At 41.7% G+C, this 24475-nt stretch overlaps 1 long non-coding RNA gene across 2 annotated transcripts in view; it reads right to left on the minus strand.

The window, feature by feature from the left end:
* The window catches only part of LOC122564341 (uncharacterized), a 54964-nt gene that overhangs the window by 26695 nt on the left and 3794 nt on the right, over window positions 1–24475 (minus strand). For both annotated transcript variants that reach the window (XR_015752905.1, XR_015752904.1), the window contains exon 2: window positions 1201–1324. This is a non-coding gene — a long non-coding RNA (uncharacterized LOC122564341). The remainder of the gene's footprint in view (window positions 1–1200; window positions 1325–24475) is intronic.

The raw sequence follows: 24475 nt of genomic DNA on the forward strand, positions 1-24475 counted from the left end.
GCCGAGGGAGCTGCAGTTGCAGTCACGGGCCCACCCAATGTTTTCAGCGGGTGTCCTGAGTGTTGGGACTTGGCCGTTTGCTTCCCCCCTAGTCATTCTCGCACACTTGAGAAAGGATTTAAATGGTAGTACAACCGTTTAACAGTATTTTTTCCAAAAAAAATCTAAGGTGGGGGTTAAAAATATTACTACCCTGGGTTGGGGTGCAAGAGCTCAGCAAGGCTGATCTATTCAGATTGCCACCATCTTGGATCCTCCTCCCTCTCATCTTAATCCTATACTCTCTGGCTTTGGACTAACCTATCCTTGGAAAAATAACTTGGAAAGAACAGGAAATAAAAATAATGATATCACCAGAGAAAATAAAAGAGTAAGTGAAACTGATTGGGCTAAAGACTTATAAGTAGCCAGGACCTAATGGTCCTGAAATTCTAAATTAACTCCACAGAGGCTGGTATCCCATCACCGAATCACCCTTTATTTATATGTGCAGAGTCCTTGACACTGATCCAGTTTCCTCAGACCAGTTCTGAGTGAACAGAACCCCTGACACATCTATTTATATATATTTTTTCTTTTTTTTTAAACCCCACACTAATCTCCTATTTATTTATTTTTCTTTTTTTTAAATTTAACCCCCACACTACCACCTAAGTGCGGTAGTGCTTATTTTTTCCCCAGCACCCATGGTGTGTGTGTATACGTGTGAGACATAGTGAAAGACACAAAGTGCACCAATCTTTATTCAATTTCCACCACCAGGAAGATAGGAAAACACCCGAGTGGCCAGTGACAAACACTGCCCTTCACATCGAAGGGCAATGCTGTGTGATCAAAACAGTGAAGGGGAGGGTAGGGACTAAATCAAAATAGCGTTGGAGGGAGAAATAATGCACTCCACTCCCCGCGGCGCCCACCTCTCCCTGAACAACTCCAGGGTGTTGGTGGACACCGCGTGCTCCTTCTCCAAGGACACCCGGGCCCTACATCTATTTATATCTGTTAACTCTGGACTCCCTGATTGGACTAGATTAACAGCTCCAATCAGGAAACTCATTCAGTGAGGTCTATCTGGCTGACCTCCCCCTCCGAGTCAAGGACAAACGCCAGTTCTTTACTTTTGTAGCTCCTCCTGGGGTGTTTTAGCACCAGGTCAGGTTGCTTCAACTTTGCCTCTAATATGGGCATACAACAGCTCACCTCTTGTGCTTGGAGCATCTCAGAAGAAATTCATTGTTCTTTTCAGGTGGGCAAAGGCATCAAGGTGGCAACATCCATCACGTCCATCTCAGATTCCTTGACAGAGAGGGAGAATCCATGGGTTCTGGAACAATCAGAAAATCAGTTGAGGAGCCAGTCATGTTTTGCTCCCGCACCATTTGCAAGTTTGCAGCTTTCATATAGCCCATGTGCTTATACAGGACCATCACATCTCCATGAACTCCAATCACTGGACCTGGTCTCACACGAACTATCCCTCTTACCCATGCAGGGCCATTCCCGTGGTTCCTACACTAAACTTCGGTCCCTGAAGTAAACTGTCTCTCTTGCTTAGCAGAGTCCAGCATTGTTGTTCCCTCCGCCCAAACCCTGTCCAGGTGCAGGAAGATCAGTTTTAACCTGGTGTGGAGTCTTCTCCCCATTAGTAACTCTGCTGGATCTATCCCTGCAGTTGCGCAAGGGGTGATCCTATAATCAAATAGGAACCAGGACAGTTTAGTATCTAGGGAAGCTGTAGACTGTTTCTTTAGGTCTGCCTTCAAAGTTAGGACTGTTCTGTTTGGACTGTTCTTTCTGCCACATCATTGCATAATGGATGGTATGGAGCTGTCCCTGTATGACGAATACCATTCGACTTTCGGAAATACTCAAATTCCCTGCTGGTAAACAATGGCCTATTGTCTGCGACCAAGACTTCAGAGAGTCAATGTATTGTAGAAGGTGCTCACAGTTTTTCTATGATCATCTCTGTGCTTGACGAATAACCGCTATGCACAGCCAGCCACTTTGAGTGGACATCCACAATGACTAAGAACATTGAGCCCAAGAAAGAATCTGCATAGTTGATATGTAAGTGAGTCCAGGATTTACCCAGGCATTCCCATGAATATGTGGGAGCTGCTGACGGTAATTTGTGGCTTTGTTGGCACTCTGGGCACTGCCCACTAACGCAGCTATGTCTGTATACAATTCTAGCCACCAGACATAACTTCTCGGCAACAACTTCAACTTGGAAACCCCTGAATGACCCTGGAGGAGTTCAGCCAAACTCTGGCGGCAATCTTTGCTCCAAACAATCACTCTTACTCCCCATAACAACATGCCATCCTTTACTGTGATCTGGTCTCTCCTGGTCCAAAAACGTTTATAGAGGTTTATAAAATCATGAGGGGCATGGATAGGATAAAAAGACAAAGTCTCTTCCCTGGGGTGGGAATTAGAGAGCATAGGTTTAGGGTGAGAGGGGAAAGCTATAAAAAAGACCCAAGGGGCAACTCTTTCACACAGATGGTGGTACATGTACGGAATGAGCTGCCAGAGGACATGGTGGAGACTGGTACAATTGCAACATTTAAAAGGCATCTGGATGGGTATATGAATAGGAAGGGTTTGGAGCAATATGGGCCGGGTGCTGGCAGGTGGGACTAGATTGGATTGGGATATCTGGTCAGCATGGACAAGTTGGACCGAAGGGTCTGTTTCCATGCCGGACATCTCAATGACTATATAATTCTGGATGTGACAGCCCTAGGTCTTTTTATGCCCAAAATCTGATACAATATTGTCAGCTGTGACTGGAAGTGTGTCCAGAAAATTTCATGATGTGGAGGTGTGGGTGTTAGACTGGGGTGGACAATGTCAAGTCACATGATACCAGGTTATAGTCACAACCACCTGATGAAGGAGTGGCGCTCCGAAAGCTAGTGCTTCCAATTAAATCTGTTGGACTATAACCTGGTGTTGTGTGATTTTTAACTTTGTACACCCCAGTCCAACACCGGCATCGCCAAATCAGGTTATAGTCCAACAGGTTTATTTGAAATCGCAAACTTTCAAAGCACTGCCCCTCACAAAGGTTGATTATAACCTTGTGTGATGTGACTTTTGACCAGAAAGTTTAAAAGATGATGAACTGTTCTAGTGGCAGCACCACCTGTGGTGAACCTGCCAGTGGGAAGTCACTCAATGCATCCGCATTTGCTACTTGGAGTCCCAGATGGTGTTCCAACTTGTAATTATACACACTTAGTATTAGAGCCCACTGCTGAATTTGGCTTGAAGCTATCTATGGCACTGCCTTGTTCTCTTTAAGTAGACCTAACAGGGGGTTGTGGTCTGTTAGTATTACAAATTTATGTCAGTAAAGTTATTGGGGGAACTTCCTGACTCCATGTATGACTTTACATTGTCTCCTTTACACTGGGGAGACTGGACGCCTTCTTGCAGAGTGCTTTAGGGAACATCTCCAGGACACCCGCACCTCTCAACTCCACCGCCCCATGACCGAATATTTCAACTCCCTCTCCCACTCTGCGATGACATGCAGCCAAAGTCTTGGCTGCATATGTTATTGGGCCACCTGTGAACGAATACTGCCCCGATGCTGTATGGGATCATATTGTGCTAACACCTTAAAGGATGATAGCTGTTTCTTCACTTCCCTCAAAGCTGCGGCTTGTCTAAGCGACCATTTCCAATGCTGACCCTTTAAGAATTGATACTAAAGTACCAGGATGGAGGCCACGTTATGGATGAACTTTCTCTAATAATTCACTAACCCAAGGAAAGAACTAAGTTCCGGTTCAGATGAGTTGCCCTCACTATCTTCCAATGAATGTAACCCTGTCTTGTTGGCTCTGTATTCCACGTAGGTCACTAGTTTTGCCTGGAACACACATTATTCCTTCTACGGTGTGCACCCTCTTGGGAGATATGTCTAAGGACTATGTCCACGTTCTCTAAGTGCTCCTAATTGGTCTTTCCTGTTATTAGCACGTCATCTAGATAAATGGCAATCTGGGCTAGACTTTGTAAAATGTTCTCCATCGTTTGCTGAAAAATTGCACAGGCTGACAATACCCTGCATGGCAGTCTTGTATTTTGGTACAAACTCTTATGGGAGTTAATTGTAGCATACTTCAAGGAAGCCTCACCTAAGCACAATTGCAAGTACGCATGGCTCATGTCCAGTTCATGAAGGGCAGACCCCTGCCAGCTTTGCATATAAATCCTCCATGCGAAGAACTTATTCAGCCACAAAAAGCAGTTTATCATTTGTTTAAAATCATCTGAACCAACCCATTGGATTCACAATTGGTACAACAGGTGCTGTCCATTTTGCAAAGTAGACTGGTTTGATGATTCCTTCGCTTTCCAGCCTTCTGATTTCTGCCTCTACTTTTGCCTGTAAGGCAAATGGCGCTCGGCAGAACTTGCAGAATCATGGATTTGCTTCATGGTCAACATGCAAAGTGGCCTTGGCTTCTTTGAAAGTCCCTAGATCTTCCTGAAAAACGTCCAGGTATATAATTAGGATTCACTCAGGCAGCCATTATGTAATCGAAAAATTCTGAGCCAATCCAGGTGAATCTTTCTCAACCAATTTCACCAGTCAAGCTTGGACCCAAGCCACTTACTACAATCAGTGGGAACTGAACCAGCTATTTCTCATGAGAGACCAGAACTGAAGTTGAACCATTAATCTGTAAAGGATTCCCACCTAATTTCTCAATCTAGCCAAGGTCTTGTGCAAACTTAAGGGTTGGAGTCCAGAATGGATTTTGTTAAAGCTGGGTTCTGCAATCATGGAAATGGTCACACCAGTATCAACCTCCATTAGAACCAGGTGATCATGAACCAGATGTTTATTTTGATTTGCTCTGATTTGGATGTTGCTCAGCAATTTAATTATTCAAAATCAAATGTAGGTGGACTCTTCAGGGTATGCACTCTCCTGGAACTGTCCTACGAATTCTCTTAATTTAGGCTGGGTGGGATTCTTTGAATGTCTCCAGTCTGCATACTGGCAGCAACTACATTGGCTTGCTGGCCCAGAACCTGCAGAAAGTCTTGACCATTTGGCTGAGGTTTGATTTGTTTTGGGTTTTTGCAGTGAGCTGAGTTAAGAGTTTCTTTGTTTAGTATATGTCCTGAATGAGGCTATGCAATTTCCCTTAATCAAGTGGTGCTCCCAAGCTCAGTCGGGCTGGCAAGAGTGTCCACTGCAACTCATATGCTCCACTTGCCACATTTTCCAAAGATAAATTTGAAGTCCAGTTGGGCTTCAGCTAGTAGGCCCTTTCACATCATTACATCATTAATCCCACTTACCAAACAAACACAGTCTCTCAGCATCTCATTAAGGGTTAAACCAAAGTTACATGCCTTTGCCAGTCATCTTAAACTAGTCAGAAACCCTGATATGGATTCCTTTGGTTCTTGAAATACCGAGTAAAATCAATAGGATCTTGGAATTAGAGGAGGCTTAGGACCGTAATATCCCTTAACTAAATCCATAAACTCTTCAAAGGTTTTAGTATCTGTTGCCTCAGTGAAAGTTAGATTCCTAATAACTGAAAAAGCTGGAGACCCACAAGCTATCAGGAGAATTATTCATTGCTTTTCATCTGTCCCCAATGTCATTTGCCCAGCATAAAAAAGCATTCTTTCCAAACACGAGGCACAGTCTTCGACAGCAGGATCGAACAAGTCAAGCTTCCCAAATAATGGCACGATGCCAGAAACGCTTAACCAAACTCAAGGTGATTATTGTGAGTGTATTTCTTCAGGACCATGCTTTCCTCCCTTTGCCATTGAAGTCACTCCACAGACATTGGCATCCTGTCACCAAGTCACCATTTATTTATATGTGGAGAGTCCTTGACACTGATCCCTCAGAGGTAGCTCTTAGAGTGAACAGAACCTATGACACTCCTGTTTGTGTATGTCAGCCAGGGTCTCTGAATTGACCAGATTAACAGTCCAGTCAGGGAACTCATATTCTATGAGGTCTACCTGGTTGACCTTATCACAATCATGACACATCGTAGGATATTAAAGGAAGTAGCTGCAGAGATATCTGGATACCCTGGTCACAATCTCCCAAGAATCCTTCTGGAAAAGACCAGAAGACTGGAAAACTGCCAATGTAGCGACTTTATGTGAAAGGAAGACAGAAAAAATAGGTAACTATTGGCCCCGTTAGTTTAATGTCTATTCTTGGTAAAATGTTAGATTTGATAGATGTTTTCAAAATCGTTACAGTCTTGGGCAGAGCAGAGAGGAATAAACTGCTCTCACTCATTAAAGGATCAGAAACTAGAGCGGACAGAGTTTTTGAAGGGGGTACAGATTTAAAATGATTTGTGAAAATAGTAAGTGCAACATGAGGGAAAAAAACAATTATCATAACTAGTAGTTCGGCACTAGAGTGCACTGGCTGGAATATTTGGTGAAGATAGGTTCATTTGAGTCATTCAAGAATATTTCACGTGTGTTTAATAGAAATGTGCAAGGTTATGGGGAAAGCGTCAGATAATGGCACTAAGTCACGATGCTCATTTAGAAAATCAGTACAAACACGTTGAGACGAATGGACTTCTGTACCATTACAGTTATGTAATTTTACAGAAAGCAAATAGAGAAGAATCATTTCCAATAATTATTTATTTAGAGAGAATTAGATAAAGAATGTTGTGAAAGGAACAAAGATGAAAAGTTTACTTTATATGCAGAGGACTGTTTGGACATGAAATATCTTACAGGAAACAGCAGAGGAAACAGAACCTAAAGCAGATTTCATAAGACAAACAACTAAACATTTGATCAATTTTTTAAAAGATGTATGATGGCAATTAACTCATTAAAATTAAATTTGTCCTTCCACTATTTTAAAGGAGACATTAAACCATGCCAAGACTTATAAAATAGCTGGAATGGAAATTCTTTAGAACGTATATCGACACTTTCAAATACTTACTGTTTTGGAGAGCAATGTCAAGTAAACTTATTTTTAAAACTTAACCAACATCAATGCAAACATCTTCATAAGTAGTACTCAACATTTACTAAAATTGTTGATCTCTTTATATGTTTATAAGTAATTTATTGAAAGTCCCACATTTATAGTTGACTGCAAAAGCATTCCTGCGAAGCCAGCCTCCTGTATTGTACAGGGTCCCACCATGTGAAACTTCACTGGACCTCTCATTTTTGCAAAAACAACATTAAAAGGCTGACCAGGAAGTGCGCACAGATGAACTAAGATTAAGCCTAAAAAGACCTAAAAATGATAGAGACCTTTGAGAGTACAAAAGGGTTGATGGGGTAGACACACAGAAATGGGAGTGATGAAAACTAGAAGCCATAAATAAAAGGTGTTCATGGATAAAGCCATTAGGGAATTCAAAATCAACTCTGTCTAGAGGGTGGATGGATCATGAAAGTGGTTGAGACAAATGGCATGGATGCATTTATGAAGAATTTAGTCTACACATGAGGGAGAAAGGAATAGAAGGCTATATTGATAGGATAAGGGGTACATATGCAGTATCAATACTAGCATGGACCAGCTGGTACAAATGGCTGTTTCTATGCTGTTTTCTATGTAGTTTTACGATGCCTGCATATAAGACACCAACAGGCCTGACTATAGAATTTTCTATCTAGAATTTAATAAATCAAAGCATTTAGCCATAATGTATTATAACAGAGATCAGAGCTGAAAAGTTTGAAAGAGATTAAAGGTTTTAGCTATTGTGGAAGTTAAGAGATAGAGAGGAATAAGGCTATGCAGAGAATTTAAACAGAATGTTCATAATCGGCATTAGGGAACCAGAATTAATATATGCTACCAAAGATTAGTCATGGGCAACCAGCATCTGGAGCACCAAAGGGAAGGGCAAAAGAAATGTCAATGAACTTGAAGATCATGGGAGCTGAAGGATGGGAGAATATTCAGGAGAACATTGTATTGTTGAATCACAGAAGAAAAAGCAAAGGAAGAAGCTTTCAACAGAACCATAACTTATATGCCCTCAAATACAAAATATTTATGTGTTCTTTACAAACATGTGAGGTGGGAGCAGAAGTAGGCCATCTGGTTTCTTGAGCTTGCTCTGCCATTTAATAACATCATGCTGATCTCATTCTAACATCAACTCCACCATTCCCACCTATGCCCAATGACATTTCACTGTCTTGCTTACCAAGGATCTATACACCTCTGTTTAAGTATTCAAAGAATGTTTCAAACATCTGTTGAGGTCGTGAGTTCCAAAGACTCTCCACAATCTAACAGAAACAAATGTCTGCTCATCTATTCTAAATGGGTTACCCCTATTTATTTAAATAGCGACTCCTTAATTTAGATTCTCCCACAAGAAGAAACATCCTTTGCACTGCCACCCTGTCAGGTTTCCTCAGGATCTTATATCACCTTTTACTCTCCTAGACGGTACAACATAAAATAATTTGCTCATTCCAATTTTTTTCTTTTTTTTAAACAAAGTATTTAATATAGTATCTGGCAGCATAATTGTTTTCTAAACAAAGGAACTTCCTCAGGACTTGTCCCTGTCTTGCATAATAATTGTGGCAGAAAATAAGCAGAACTCCTCCCCTCTTACAGGAATGGCAGAAATAACATAGGGACAAAGAATGAGGAGTAACCATTATTTTTAACTTTCTCCACTATTTAATGTTCCCTTGGTACACTCACTTAGAATCACAGGAACCTGGTTTCAAATCTCACTCCATGGAAACAGAGGCATATTTTGATTTACTACCCTGATCAGAACAAAGAACAAAGTATAAAGAAACTTTACAGCCCGACAGGCCCTTTGGCCCTCCAAGCCTGAGCCGATCCAAATCCACTGTCTAAACTTGTTGCCCAATTCCTAATCATCTGTATCGCCCTGCTTCCCACCTACTCATGCATCTGTCCAGATGCATCTTAAATGAATCTACCGTGCCTGCCTCTACTATCTCTGTTGGCAACACGTTCCAGGCACCTACCACCCTTTGTGTGAAGTGTTTGCCACGTGTTTGCCCTTAAACTTGTCACCTCTCCCCTGGAAAGCGTGACCTCTTGTTGAATCCGTCACCCTGGGAAAAACCTCATCTCCATCTACCATGTCTATCCTCTTTATGATTTTGTAGACCTCAATCAGGTCCCCCTTCAATCTCCTTTTTTCTAATGAAAACAACCCAAACCTACTCAACCTGTCATCATAGCTAGCACCTTCTATGCCAGGCAACATCCTGGTAAACTTTCTCTGCACCCTCTCCAAAGAGTCCACATCCTTTTTGGTAATGTGGCAACTAGAACTGTACACAGTATTCTAAATGTGGCCGAATTAATATCTTGTACAATTTTAACGTGGCCTGCCAGCTCTTATACTCAATACCCCGTCCGATGAAGGCAAGCATACCATACGCCTTCTTGACCACTCTATCCACCTGTGCAGCAACCTTCAGGGTACAATGGACCTAAACTCTCAGATCTCTTTGCTTATCAACTTTTCCCAAGGCTCTTCCGTTTACTGTATAATTCACTCTAGAATTAGACTTCCCAAAATGCATCACTTCACATTTGCCTGGATTGAACTCCATCTGCCACTTCTCCGCCCAACTCCCCAGTCTATCTATATTCTCCTGTATTCTTTGGCAGTCCCCTATGCTTTCTGCTATTCCACCAATCTTCGTGTCATCTGCAAACTTGCTGATCATACCAACAGTGCCCTCTTCCAGATCACTTATGTATATCACAAACAACAATGGCCCCGATAATGACCCCTGTGGAACACCATTAGTCATCTTTCTCCATTTCGAGAAACTCCCTTCAACTACTACTCTCTGTCTCCTGTTCCTCAACCAGTTCTTTATCCACCTAGCTAGAACACCCTACACACCATGTGACCTCACTTTCTCCATTAGTTTACCATGGGGAACTTTATCAAATGCCTTACTAAAGTCCATGTATAACACATCTACAGCCCTTCCTTCATCTATCGATTTGGTCACTTCCTCAAAGAATTCTATTAAGTTTGTAAGGCATGATCTCCCCCGCACAAAACTATGTTGCCTATCACTGATAAGCCCATTCTTTTCCAAATATAAATAGATTGTATCCCTCAGTATCTTCTCCAGCAACTTTACCACCACTGAGTCAGGTTCACTGGTCTGTAGTTACAAAGAATATCCCTACTACCCTTCTTGTACAGGGGGACAACATGAGCAACCTTCCAGACCTCCAGCACCTCACCTGTGTTTAAGGATGCTACAAAGATATCTGTCGGGGCCTCAGCTATTTCCTCTCTCACCTCCCCCAGCTACCTGGGATAGATCCCATCCAGTCCTGGGGATTTGTCCACCTTCATAACTTCTAGCCTACCCAACACATTTTCCCTACTTATGTCAACGTGATCCAGAGTAAACAAACTTTCTATCTCTAATCTCAACATTCATTACGTCCCTCTCCTCAGTGAACACTGATGCAAAGTAAGCATTCAGAATCTCACCCATTTTCTCAGGTTCGACACACAGCCTTCCTTGCTTATCTTTTAGTGGACTGATCCTTTCTCTAGTTACCGACTTGCTTCTTATAGAAGAATAAAAGGCTTTGGGATTCTCCTTAATTCTGCTCTCTAAAGCGATTTCATGACCCCTTTTAGCACGCTTGATTCCTCGTTTAAGACTGATCCTACTCTCTGATATTCCTCCAGGGCTTGTTCTTTCTTAGCTGCCAGGACCTTATGTAAGCTTCCCCTTTCCTCTTGGCTAGTCGTACGATTTCTCCAGTCATCCACGGTTCACAAATTTTGCCTTTACTATTCTTTGCTTTCAATGGGACATGCCTATCCTCCACTATCTTTGAAAGATTAACCTATCTTTGAAAGTCTCCCACATCTCAAATGTGGACTTCCCTTCAAATAGCTGTGTCCAATCCACATTTCCCAGCTCCTGCTTAACTTTGATATAATTGGCCTTGGCCCAGTTTAGTACTCTTCCCTTAGGGCCACTCTCATTCTTTGTCTACAAGTATTCTAAAACTTACAGAATTATGGTCACTGTTCCCAAAGAAATCCCCCACCACAACTTCTACCACCTGGCCCGGCTCATTCCCCAACACCAAGTCCAACATGGCCCCTTGCCTCATTAGACTATTGAGATACTGCTCTAGAAAACTCGCCTGGACGCTTCTTACAAATTCTGCCCCATCCAGACCTCTGACACTAAGTGTATCCCAGTCAATGTTGGAAAATTAAAATCTCCCAACACCACCACCCTGTTGCCTCTACATCTTTCCATAATCTGTTTACCTTTTTGTTCTTCTAACTCACACTCACTGTTGGGAGGCCTGCAATATAGCCCCAACAATGTAACTGCACTCTTCTTAGTTCTCAGCTCCACCCATAATGCCTCACAACACAAGACCTCCTCCATAGTGTCCTTCTTTAGCACAGCCGTGATATCATCCCTGACCAGTAGTGCAACTCCTTCCCCCCCCCCCCCCCCTTTACTTCCCTCCCTGTCCTATCTGAGGTGTCTGATCAGATGGGCAGCCAGCATTGTTATGTTGTTGTAATTTGGTTGCACCAATAAGAGGTCTGAAAGATCCTGGCAGATAGGCCATCTTGGGTTTGGGCCTGAAATTGCTCAGGAATGTGGTAAGTTGGCTGGTTTCTTCTCTAATTTAGTTTCTTCACAAATTTAGTGCCCTGGGATGCTGAATGCATGGGGTTGTGGAAAAGGTAATGGGCTACAGCATCATTTTAATTTCTGGGACTGCACAGTGGTAAAGGTGAAATAATTTCTGCTCATTGAAAACTGTTTGCAGTGATTCTTTTAAGGATCACCTGAATAGGACACTACAAGCCAACTAGCAATGGCCAAAAGTCCATGTCTCCACTCATTCCAAGTATTAGTCTGATAATCCTTCTCTGACCTGGTGATTAATGTCAATTATTGTTACGAAACAGTTCTTCAACTTTGGTGATATAGTCTTGGTCCATTTACCTTTACATATAGATGAAACTTGCAGACTACCCACCAAATCCCTTATATCCTGGGACCTACTACTGATTAAATGTTTAATTGAATGAATCAAAGGCACAATTAAAGGAGCAGGGTAAATGCTGGATACACTGCAATGTGAGATTCAACTCCTAAATCTTCAAAGTCTCAGCAACATGGCAAACTTAAAATTAGGTTAGTAACATATTACTAATCACTTAATTAAATGAGTACAGTTGTAAGAAAACCCAAGAAGCCTGACATCATCCAGGGTAAAATATTGCATTTTATCAGCACTCTTCCCATAGTATTCACTCCAGCACCACTGGTGCTCTGTGACTGCACGATGATGATGTACCGTAGCAATTCATAAGATTACTTCAGAAACCTGTTCCCAGTAATCTCTATCAGAAAAGAAAGCAAGCAAAAGTGAAAATAGAAGTAAACCATTCAGCCCTTTGATCTTGTTTTGCTAATCTTGATAAGGTATCACATCAGATGCTACTGCAGAAAATAAACACTCATGGTTTGGGGATAACATATTGACATGGATAGAAGATTGGCTGGCTAACAGGAAGCAGAGAGTAGGAATGAATGGATCTTTTTCAGACTGGCAGACCATCACAAATGCTGTGCCTTATGGATCAGTACTGGGGCCTCAACTCTTGACAATTTATATAAATTATTTGGTTGAAGAAATTGCGGTATGGTTGCTCGATTTGCTGATGACATAAAGCCCAGTAGGAAAGTAAGTTGTGGAGAGAATATAAGGAGTATATAAAGAGATATAAAAAGGTTAATTGAGTGGGCAAAGATCTGGCAAATGGAGTATAATGTGGGAAAATATAAAATTATTCATTTTGACTGAAGAGTAAAAAGGAACAATATTATCTAAATGGTGATTGGTTGCAGATCTCTGAGATGCAGAGAGATCGGGATATCTTGGTGCATGAATCACAGAAAGTCAGTATGCAGGTATAGCAAATAATCAGGAAAGCTAATAGAATATTCAAGTTTAATTGCAAGGAGCATTGAACACAAGAGTTGGGAGGTTGTGCTTCACTTAAACATAGCATTGGTGAGACTGTATCTAGGGCACCATACTTACAGAAGGATGTTAGTGCATTGCAAGTAGCTCAGAAGGCTTACTAGACTAGGAATGACCAGAACTTAAGTGTATGGTAAAATAGGGCAAAGTCAGTGTGGTTTTATCGAGGGGAGGTCATGCCTGACAAATCTGCTAGAATTCTTTGAGGAAGGAGCAGGTTTGACCAAGGAGAGCCAATGGATGTGATCTACCTGAACTTCAAGAAGGCCTTTGAGACCTTGAGGCTACTGAGTAAGATAAAAGTCCATGGCATTAGAGGCAAGGTACTAGCATGGACAGAAGCTGGGCTGTCTGACAAAAGGCAGAGAGTGGGGGTAAAAGGCTCAGAATGGCAGCTGGTGACAAATGGTGTTCCGCAAGGCTCAATGTTGGGACCACAACTTTTCACTTTATACATTAACGATGTAAATGAAGGAACTGAAGGCATTCTGGTTAGATTTACAGACGATACAAAGATAGGTAGAGGGACAGATAGCACTGAGGAGGCAGGGAGGCTGTAGAAAGATCTGGACAGGTTGGGAGCGTGGGCAAAGAAGTGGTAGATTAGAGTACAACGTGGGGAAGTGTGAGGTCATCCACTTTGGTAGAACAGAGGCATGGACTATTTTCTAAATGGGGAGAAAATTCAAAAGTCTGAAGTGCAAAGAGACCTGGGAGTTCTAATCCAGGATTCTCTCAAAGGTAAACTTGCAGGTTGAGTCAGTAGTTAGGAAGGCAAATGCAATGATAGCGTTTATTTTGAGAGGACTTGAATATAAAAGCAGTGATGTACTTCTGAGGCTCTATAAGGCTCTGGTCAGATCAGGTTTGGAGTGTTGTCTGCAATTTTGGGCCCCATATCTCAGGAAGGATGTACTGGCCCTGGAGCATGTTCAGAGGAGGTTCACGAGAATGGTCCCGGGAATGAAATGTGTAACATATGAGGAATGTTTGAGGACTCTGGGTCTATACTCAATGGAGTTTAGAAAGGGGAGGGGGGATCTAATCAAAGCATACAGAATACTGAATGGCCTGGAGAGAGTAGATGTTGGGAAGATGTTTCCACTGGTAGGAGAGATTAGGAACCGAGGGCACAGCCTTAGAGTAAAGGGAAGACCTTTTAAAACGGAGATAATAAGAAACTTCTTCAGTCAGACAGTGGGGAATCTATGGAATTCATTGTCACAGAAGACTGTGGAGGCCAGGTCATTGAGTATATTTAAGACTGAGATAGATATGTTCTAGAGTATCAAGGGGATCAAGGGTTACGGGGAGAAAGCAGGAGAATGGGGTTGAGAAACTTACTCACTCTTAACAACTTCTCCTTCCAATCCTCCCACTTCCTCCAAACCAAAGGAGTAGTCATGGGCCCCAGCTTTGCCTGCCTCTTCGTCGGATATGTGGAACAGTCCATCTTCCGCAGCTAGACTGGCACCACCCTCCACCTTTTCCTCCACTACATCGATGATTATATCGGTACTACTTTGTGCTCCCACGAGGAGGTTGAACGGTTCATCCACTTTACTAACACCTTCCACCCCGACCTCAAATTTACCTGGACCATCTCAGACTCCTCCCTCCCCTTCCTAGAACTCTCCGTTTCTATCTCAGGCGACCGACTCAACACAGACATTTACTACAAACCGACTGACCCTCCAGCTACCTAGATTACACCTCCTCCCACCCTGCCCCCTGTACAAACGCCATCCCGTATTCCCAATTCCACTACCGAACAACCCAAATGGCCTCCTTCTTCAAAGACCGCAATTTCCCCTCCGACATAGTCGACGATGCTCTCCACCACATCTCCTCCACTTCCTGCACCTCCGCCCTTGAACCCTGCCCCTCCAATCGCCACCAGGACAGAACCCCACTGGTCCTCACCTTCCACTCCACTAACCTCCGTATACATCGTATCATCCTCCGTCATTTCCGCCACTTCCAAACAGACCCCACCACCAGGGATATATTTCCCTCCCCACCCCTATCAGTGTTCTGGAGAGACCACTCCCGCCGCGACTCCCTCGTCAGGCCCACACCCTCCACCAACCCAACCTCCACTCCCGGCACCTTCCCCTGCAACCGCAAGAAGTGCAAAACTTGCGCCCACACCTCACCTCCCTCCAAGGCCCCAAGGGTTCCTTCCATATCCGTCACAAATTCACCTGCACCTCCACACACATCATTTACTGCATCAGCTGCACCTGATGTGGCCTCCCCTACATTGGGGAGACAGGCCGCCTACTTGCGGAACGTTTCAGGGAACACCTCTGGGACACCTGCACCAACCAACCCAACCACCCCGTAGCTCAACGCTTTAACTCCCCCTCCCACTCTGCCAAGGACAGGCAGGTCCTTGGCCTCCTCCATCGCCAGACCCTGACCACACGACACCTGGAGGAAGAGCGCCTCATCTTCCGCCTAGGAACCTTCCAACCACACAGGATGAATGTAGATTTCTCCAGCTTCCTCATTCCCCTCCCCCCGGATTCAGCACCGCTCTCTTGATCTGCAATCTTCTTCCCGATCTCTCCGCCCCCACCCCCTTTCCAGCCTATTACCCTCACCTCCTCTCACCTATCATATTCCCACCGCCCCTCCCCCAAATTCCCCCCCCCTACCCTTTATCTCAGCCCACTTGGCACACGCTTATGCCCGAAACGTCAATTCTCCTGCTCCTCGGATGCTGCCTAGCCTGCTGTGTTTTTCCAGCACCACATTTTTCAATTTTGGTCTCCAGCATCTGCAGTCCTCACTTTCTCCTGAGAAACCTACCAGCCATGATTGAATGGCGGAGCAGACTCAACGGGCTGAACGGCCTAATTTCTGCTCCTAAGTCTTATGGTCTAATGCCTTATAAGGAAAAACTAAATAGGCTGGCCTGCATCCTCTAGGGTTTAGGTGACTTAATTGAAACTTACAAGATTCTGACAAGATTTGACTGTGTGGATGGCAAAAGGACGTTTCCTACTGTGGGAGAATCTAGAACCTGGGGCCATAGTTTAAAGGTAAGGGTTGTTCATTTAAGACAAGCTGTGCATAGACCCTTGGTACACAAGCATCCAAGTGTCATTGCATACTGAGGTTCTACCTGTCTCCAGTGTTGCAAAGGATGGGGCTGGCTTTGTCACAAAACACTCCAAGCAGTTGGACTGTTCTGTATCACCATTCCTTTGTGGAAAAACTTGTAAAGAAAAACACCTTTGACCTCAGGTCCATCAGGACGTTGTCAGCATGTAATATCCTTGAGACCCTGCAGGAAAAGGAGAGGGTGGATCATATCACGTTGTTCCCTGAGCAGACTGTCAAAATTATTTATTAGAATGCCTCATCACCCAGAACTTTCAATCAAGCAGTTCCATGATGTAGGACTCTGTGCTCTACAGGTTGTTCCCTAGGATGCACACTGAGACAAACATCGACTGTGCCTGGTGGACCATCAACTCAATGAAAGACACTCTTTCAATCTGCCCAAAACCTTTTTGTCTTTCGGTGTAAAGAGTTGACTTTAACCGAAAGTGCAGACTGGCACATTCCAAGGTCAGGACTGCATGCTGAGTGGCTCATTAAAGCTTGAGGCAACTGCCATCAAACCATAGCGGAAAAAGACTACTGTCTAAGGTCTTTCTGCCAAAGTATAACGAGAGTCCTTTCAGTTGTCAGACTCTCTTGGTGCCTCGAAATGAACACAGATAGTTTCCTGCCTCAGTAGGAAATGCCTCTTTTTGCAACTGTTGAGAAGTTCTGAGAAATGTTAAACTTCTAATGTTGTTTGCTTTTTCTCTCTGCACGAAGTTGACATATGTGACTTAAAAAATTAAGTACATACTTAAGGTTGTATGATTAAAGCATATTCAAATATTTTAAAACCGGTCTTTTGTAAGAACTGCAGGCTATAAGGCCTTCGGACAACAGACTGTAAGTAAACTAAGTTCTGCAACCTTGCAGTGTGGCAGACTACCCCTACAAAAGGTGCCCAAAATACTGCCTCATGCACAAAACAGTGAACATAACTAACACCAAGGAGTCCTGCAACTCTCCACTCACTAAGCCTTCACTGTGCAGGCTACAGAAGGGCACAGATGAAGGAAACAATGAGGCAGCACAATACCAAATGCCAGAACCATCTCTGGAACATTCCACTCTGTAGCAGATGGAAAGTATGTTGCTCTTTAGATAAGTACTAACAAAGGCAGCATCTCACACATTTGACTCTGTATCTTACAAAGAACGTACATTATGAATTGGGAGGATTGAAAATATATTGAGGGCATCTCAGAATGGTACATGGAATATTAAAAAAGAAGAAAATGCCCGAGGTATAATTAGTCATTTTCAATTTGAAATGTTTTGCCCTAACAAGGAATACATTTTGCAAATATAGCAAAATTTGTTTTAACCGGCATCTTATCAAGCAGCAACCTTGATAAACCTTCAAAAGTTATATACCTCAAATGCTGTGATGTTCAAGTATTTATGCTGTAAACAGTGGTGTGTATTCACCCTGCATTACATTTCTATTACTTAAAGTGTGTTTTTAAATGCATTGATGTTTTTACATACATATTTTGAGGGATGTTGATGAATCCAAGCTTTACTTGGTCAGAGTTTACTGCAGTTTTATGTACCTCTTCATTATCTGGAATATTTGATCAACCAGCATATTTATGAGGCCTGGCTAGCTCAGTTGGTAGAGCAGGAGATTCTTAATCTCAGGGTCATGGATTCAAGCCCCAAGGTGGCCGATGCACTACTTTTTGGGGTGGCATAGTGGCTTAGTGATTAGCACTGCTGCCTCACAGTGCCAGGGACCTGGGTTCAATTCTGCCCTTGGACGGCTGTCTGTGTGGAGTTTACACATTCTCCCTGTGTCTGCGTGGGCTTCCTCCGGGTGCTCTGGTTTCCTCCCACAGTCCAAAGATGTATAGATTAGGTGAATTGGCCATGCTAAATTGCCCGTAGTGTTGAGGGATGTGTAGGTTAGGTGCTATAGTTAGGGGTAAATGTAGAGCACTAGGGTAGGGGTCTGGGTGGGTTACTCTTCAGAGGGTCGGTGTGGATTTTTTGGGCAGAATAGCCTGCTTCCACACAGTAGGGTTTCTATTAAAAAAAAAGCATAGTCTTTATTGTATATCGATAAGCTACCCAAACAACAGAGTTTCTTTTTATTCATTGGATGAGAGCCTAGCTGGCTAGACCAGCATTTACTGCCCATCCCAATTGCCCAGAAGACAGTTAAGAGTCAACAATATTGCTATGGGTCAGGAATCACATGTAGGCCAGACCAGGTAAGGATGGCAATTTCCTTCCCTAAAGAACATTAGTGAACCAGATGGGTTTTTCCTGACAATCAACAATGGATTCATGATCATCATTATTCTTCAGATATTTTTAAATTGAATTCAGATTCCACCATCTACTGTAATAAGATTCCCTGCATCCCCAGAACATTGCTGAGTTTCTTGATTAACAGTCCTGTGATAACACCACCATCACCTCCCCTTGAATGAAAAGACAACCTTGGAAAACAGTAATCACAGAATGAGGAAGTTCAACAAATTCAAATATTCAACAATTCAAAAATACTGAAAACTAATGCTAACTGCAAGTAAACAGGAGAACTTGTTCAACAATACTCAGTGAGCACAAATAGAATTCCATAGTATGGTATACATACGGTATACGGTATAGAGGTTGGTTTTACACTCTGGATAAAATAAGTCACAAATACATCTTCAGGAAATTATGGTTAGACAAAATAAAGAAACAGAAAATGGATGAATAAATGAGGAGGAAAAATGAATTTTATGAATCCTGCAGGGAGGAAGGTGAAGCAGCTCTCTGACATGTAGGTATAAAATATTTTCATTCACAATGAAGTTGTGATGAGCCAAATTTAGATAACCTTAACATAATCAGAGTTTCAGTTTATCATCCATTCCCACCAGCAAAATAGAAAATCTAAGAGAAGGATGTTGGTGATAAGATGAAATTCTGGACTGGTAACTCTGGATTAGTTGAACTCGTGCACACTTGTTAATAATTAACATGTTAAGCCACATTAAGTGTATAAAATCATGGGCAAGCCTACAGCAACAGCTGCAGAATATTCTTAACTACCTTCAGAATGAGTATACACCAAAAAAAAATTGAAAAAATTGAAACTGGACTGATTACTGACTTTTACCAGGATGTTCTTCAATCTTTAAAAATGAAATGTGTACTGGTAGAAAGTGAAGCAAGGAATATATCAAAGCTGTAGATGTCATTGAGAAGCTGCTGTTTCTTGTAATAGGAAAGTTGAAGACACCATTGTTGCTTTGTAAATGTCATGATACTACTCATACAGCGTGAAGCTTACAAAACCACCTCTAGCATTTTTGACAATCACCCTGATGAGAGCTAACTCCCAATGTTTTTCAAAGCCATTGTGAGGTATGACTGCCTCACCAATTTCTTTTACGTATGTTTTAACACAGTGCTTTTTGGTGGCAAATCAGGCGAGAGAGGGGCTTTTGTTGACTATCTCAAAGCTCCACTTAAATTTATGGGCAGGCCACGTGCCATTTTACTTACGATTTTATTGTATAAAAATATGATCTTACAGCACAATGAGGCAAAAGCGAATGAGTTTAAAATAGTTATTACAATAATTGATTACATCCTCCACATAATAGAGGGAAATGTATGAAAACCCGAATCTCTCAAAACAACAATTGTCAGCAACTGTCCCTCAAATTGAGAATTACTCAGGTTCTCAAGTTTTTGCCACAAGGCTTAATGTGAATGAGCAGGTGATTCTCAATCCACAGATGTTTGATCACATGGTATGATATTTTCCATCAGGTAGTGGGATCTATAATGCAATGTTGGTTTTCTTTTCTTTCTTTGCTGCAACTTTGCCTTATCACAAAAACATTGGGAGTCAAAGCATGATGCAATTTGATGGACAAGTTGTTACTCTTCTGAGCAAATGGTAGCAAGCTCCAGTCATTGACGTCAATGCTATGCCTCAAGGAGAACTTCACAGTGTCTTTTAACAATTTGCTTTATTACACCTGAAATGTTAGTATTTGAGAGTTGAGAAAATAGGACTGGTGGACACTATTTTCGACCAAGCAGACACTGACTCGTCTATTAAAGTTGATTTTCTAAGTGTACTTGTGTACTGGTTTCAAGGGCATTGGCACTTGTTTGAAAGTAGTTTTATAGAATCTAGGGTCGAGAGTGTGTTGCTGGAAAAGCACAACAGGTCAGGCAGCATTTGAGGAGCAGGGGAAATCGACGTTTTGGGCATAAGCCCTTCATCAGGAATGAGGCTTGTGGGTCAGGGCTGAGAGATAAAATTTATCCATCAGCACCGATCCACAAGCCTCACTCCTGATGAAGGGCTTATGCCCGAAACGCTGATTCTCCTGCTCCTCGGATGCTGCCTGACCAGCTGTGCTTTTCCAGCAACACACTCTCGACTCTGATCTCCAGCATCTGCAATCCTCACTTTCTCCTATAGAATCTAGATGACATAGTAAGGCTTTGCTAATAAGATTTCGCTAACACATTTATGTGGATCGATATACAGTCCAGGACTCACTCAGTACTGAAACATGAACACAACTATTGTTCTAACAAGACTTCTAACTTAGAACAATAGAATCCCTACAGTGTGGAAGCAGGCCATTCGGCTCATTGAGTCCACATCAACCCTCCGAACAGCATCCCACTCAGATCCACCTCCCTGCCATATCCCTGTAAACTTGCATTCACCATGACTGACCTACCTAACCTGCACATCCCTTGACACTATGGACAATTTAGTACAGCCAATCAACCTAACCCACACATCTTTTGGACTGTGAGAGGAAACCAGAGCACCCAGAGGAAACCCCTGCAGAAATAGGGAGAATGTGCAAACTGAGTTGAAACTTTATTGCTGGAACAGCACAGCAGGTCAGGCAGCATCCAGGGAACAGGAGATTCGACGTTTCCCTGGATGCTGCCTGACCTGCTGTGCTGTTCCAGCAATAAAGTTTCAACTTTGATCTCCAGCATCTGCAGACCTCACTTTCTCCTCGAAGAATGTGCAAACTCCACATAGGCAGTCACCCAAGGGTGGAATTGAATCACAGTACCTGGTGCTGTGAGGCAGCAATACTAACCACTGAGCAACTGTGCCACCCTTGCATAGGTCTGTGCTACCAAATGTTTGCTGTCATGATTTATAGAAGCTTGAACTGTATAGCTGATCAGTGCTTTAAGATATGTAATTGAAAGCTTCTTCTCAAGTTTCATTAGAATGACATAGGTAATCAGAGTTCAAGTGGGCAGAGAATTAAAATGACAAGCAAGTGGAAGGTGAGGGTCACATTCGTGGACTGATGGCGATGACCTAACCTTCATTTAGTGACTCAAATGAAGAGGAGATCACATTGTAAGTAGTCAATAGAATATGCTAAAGTAAATCACTGCTTCTTTTGGAAGATGGAGTGCTAGGGGTCATGATCAGTGAAAAAGGAGGTGACAAAAGGGCAGAGGTTGCATTCCTAGAACTTATGTAGGATTGTGCCAATGAAAGAGAAGGAGGGTTAGGATAATTGTAATGGATCGGAATATCACCCAAATTCCTTTCTGGCTTGGTACATTCCTGTTAATACACAGGAGATGGAACCCCTGGCTTTTACATCATTCGTTCCCACCATTTAATACTAAATACTTGTTCTCAATACTTTATGTCTGATTTAATTGGCATTTCAGTGCTTAAGTAAAGGCACGTTTCACACTTGAAGATGCTATCATTTGGATATCATGCTTTTACATTTGATGAATTTAAAAGATTTCATAGCAATACTTTGAAGAAGAACAGTGCAGTTATTTTTGGTTTCCAGCTAATATTTGTTACTCAACATCACAAAAATGGCAGATTGCCTTGCCATAATCACCTTGCTGTTTATATAAGCAAATTGGATGCTGCATTTCCAATATTACAAAATTGAGTACCCTTCCAAAGTACTAAGGCATCTTGAGATGTCTGATGGTGTAATAAGTGGTTTCAAAAAAAATTGTAACCAAGTGCTTTACAAAAAATGTAATCAAGCTACTAGATTGAATATATCAGTTAGTCTTTGTGTGATTTCAGTTTTTAATATATTACAAACTATTTGGAAACTTGGGTTCTAAAGTTCTGCGAAGGTAGCTTGTGTTGTGACTAGATCTTAGGTCTATGGAATTAGAGAGGAAGAGAAGGAGTCAATGAAAAATGGAAATGACTTGGAAATTCAGTATCTGATAAGTAAAAATGATGAAAGAATTGAGAATCAGACGAACAGGTTTAGCCAAATCTTCTGTAATAGAAAGACCATAGATAGATCTTGAATTAAGAGAGTTGTATCAAACAGCCAACTCAAATTAAATCAGAACCAATACTCTAGTATTATTATTAAAGAGACAAAGTGTTAATGAGAAAATGGAGACCACCTTAAATAACAACCTATAGGCAGTAGTGTATTAGGTGGCTATACCAGCTGTCATAACAAACTTTTGTATGTAGCTCACAAATGGCAAGTCACTTAGGTATTAGGAAATTGCAGACTGAAATACTAAAACGTTTTTCATTGGACAGGATTACATCAAGTTGGTCTAAATTTTTACAAGACGTCAATTATTAGGAGAAATCCTGCCATCAATTAAACTTGTATCTTACTTGTGATACCAGTTTTTGAAGAATTATTTAACAGGATCTTAACAGATGGTGTAGGCCCCTTAACTAAGACCAGCAGCAGGAATTATAGTTGCTTTAACTAAGTTTTCTGCAGCACTTCCTGAAAAATTAAAGCAAAATGTTAGTAGCAACATTTTTTAAAGAATGTATGGCTTATTCAAAGAAATGCAATCACATCAAAGTAAAACTTTATGTGAAAATATTCAATCTTCAGGTTGCAAAATAAAATCACAGTGGGAAAAATTTGGGAAGCACTGTTTAAGGGCTGTGTTGGAAAGTCTTTGTTGAAAAAATTGCTCCACAGACCAGCTAACGTTTTTTGAGACTTTTTCATTAGAGTTTGATGATGGAACCACACAACTTATGAATCAGTCATGAGGCAAAAGGGGACATTATTGTTGCGGACACTTTGTCGAGAGCAAATATGAAGGAAAGCAAATATTGTGATCAACATGGCCTTGTGTAGAAGATGATTTATGAAAATTCTCATGTGTTTAACATAAATATATTACTATTGTAAAAGTAAAATGCAAATAGTTTTCAAAGGAAAGTTTAATATGCCCCTTAAAAATATCACTTATTTTTCTGGGGGAGTTATGTTGAAGGTGTGTAATATATTATTATTTGGGACTTAGGTTCCAAAATGGAGATAAATGAGTGTTCTGGGTTTTAGTTCTATAGAGGTGACTTGTTCATTTTTAGAGTCAGAAATGCACTTTTTAAAAAAAAGTGGATCAAAGCAGCAATTCCAAGAAATCATGTAACTTAAGCTAATGATGAGCTAATTGGTGAGATAACTGAAGTGTTTCTATGTTAAGCTTTTATGATGCAGAAAAAGAAAGGCCAAAAGTAGGAACAAAAACAGAATTGTTGGAAAAATCCAGCAGGTCTGGCAGCATCTGTGGAGAGAAAACAGTTAACATTTTAGGGAAGGTAACCGTTTTCTCTCCACAGTTGCTGCTAGACCTGCTGAGTATTTCCAGCCATTTCTGTTTTTGTTTCTGATTTCCAGAATCCGCAATTCTTTCAGTATTTTTTGTTTAAACTAGGAACAGATTTCAAGCAGAAGATTCATGCTAGATTTGCTGCTTAGTCGCCTAAAAGTAATCAAAGTAACTGGAAAAAGCCCTGGAGGTTAAGGTTTGTTAATATTAAAAGTATAACTGGCAGCCTTTGGTTAATATATTTCTTGACTGAGCACCACAGGAATCAAGTTGCAAGAAAATACCTGTAATCAAAAAACACAGGTTTTATTGTGTGATCTGTCTTGTCCGGTATTATTATCCAGTAGGATACTAACACTTTGAAAGAAACTAAACCAACTTTGGTGGCTTAACTATTGAGATTAAAGCTGTCCATCTTCATCAAATATTTCAACTGGGGTAGAAGAGTTAACAATTCAGATCAATTTCAGCTTTCAATATTATAAACCTGCAAACAAAATTGCGACCTCGATCTTAGGAACATCTACTTATTAGTGTACATGTGGCCTATGGCAGTCAAAATGTTTGGGAATACTACCTGTATTCTTAAGCAAAAATTGTGCAAGGGCAGCTTGTGATTTTCCATCCATTAAAATTAGTGGTCAAGGTAGCAGAGACTTCTGATAGCTGTGTTTTATTTGTATCGCAACAGTAGATGAAACCTTGCTGCATATG

This window comes from Chiloscyllium plagiosum, unplaced genomic scaffold (genome assembly GCF_037043375.1).
Source record: "Chiloscyllium plagiosum isolate Xiang-an unplaced genomic scaffold, Cpla_swu_hap1 HiC_scaffold_34, whole genome shotgun sequence".
NCBI lineage: Eukaryota > Metazoa > Chordata > Chondrichthyes > Orectolobiformes > Hemiscylliidae > Chiloscyllium > Chiloscyllium plagiosum.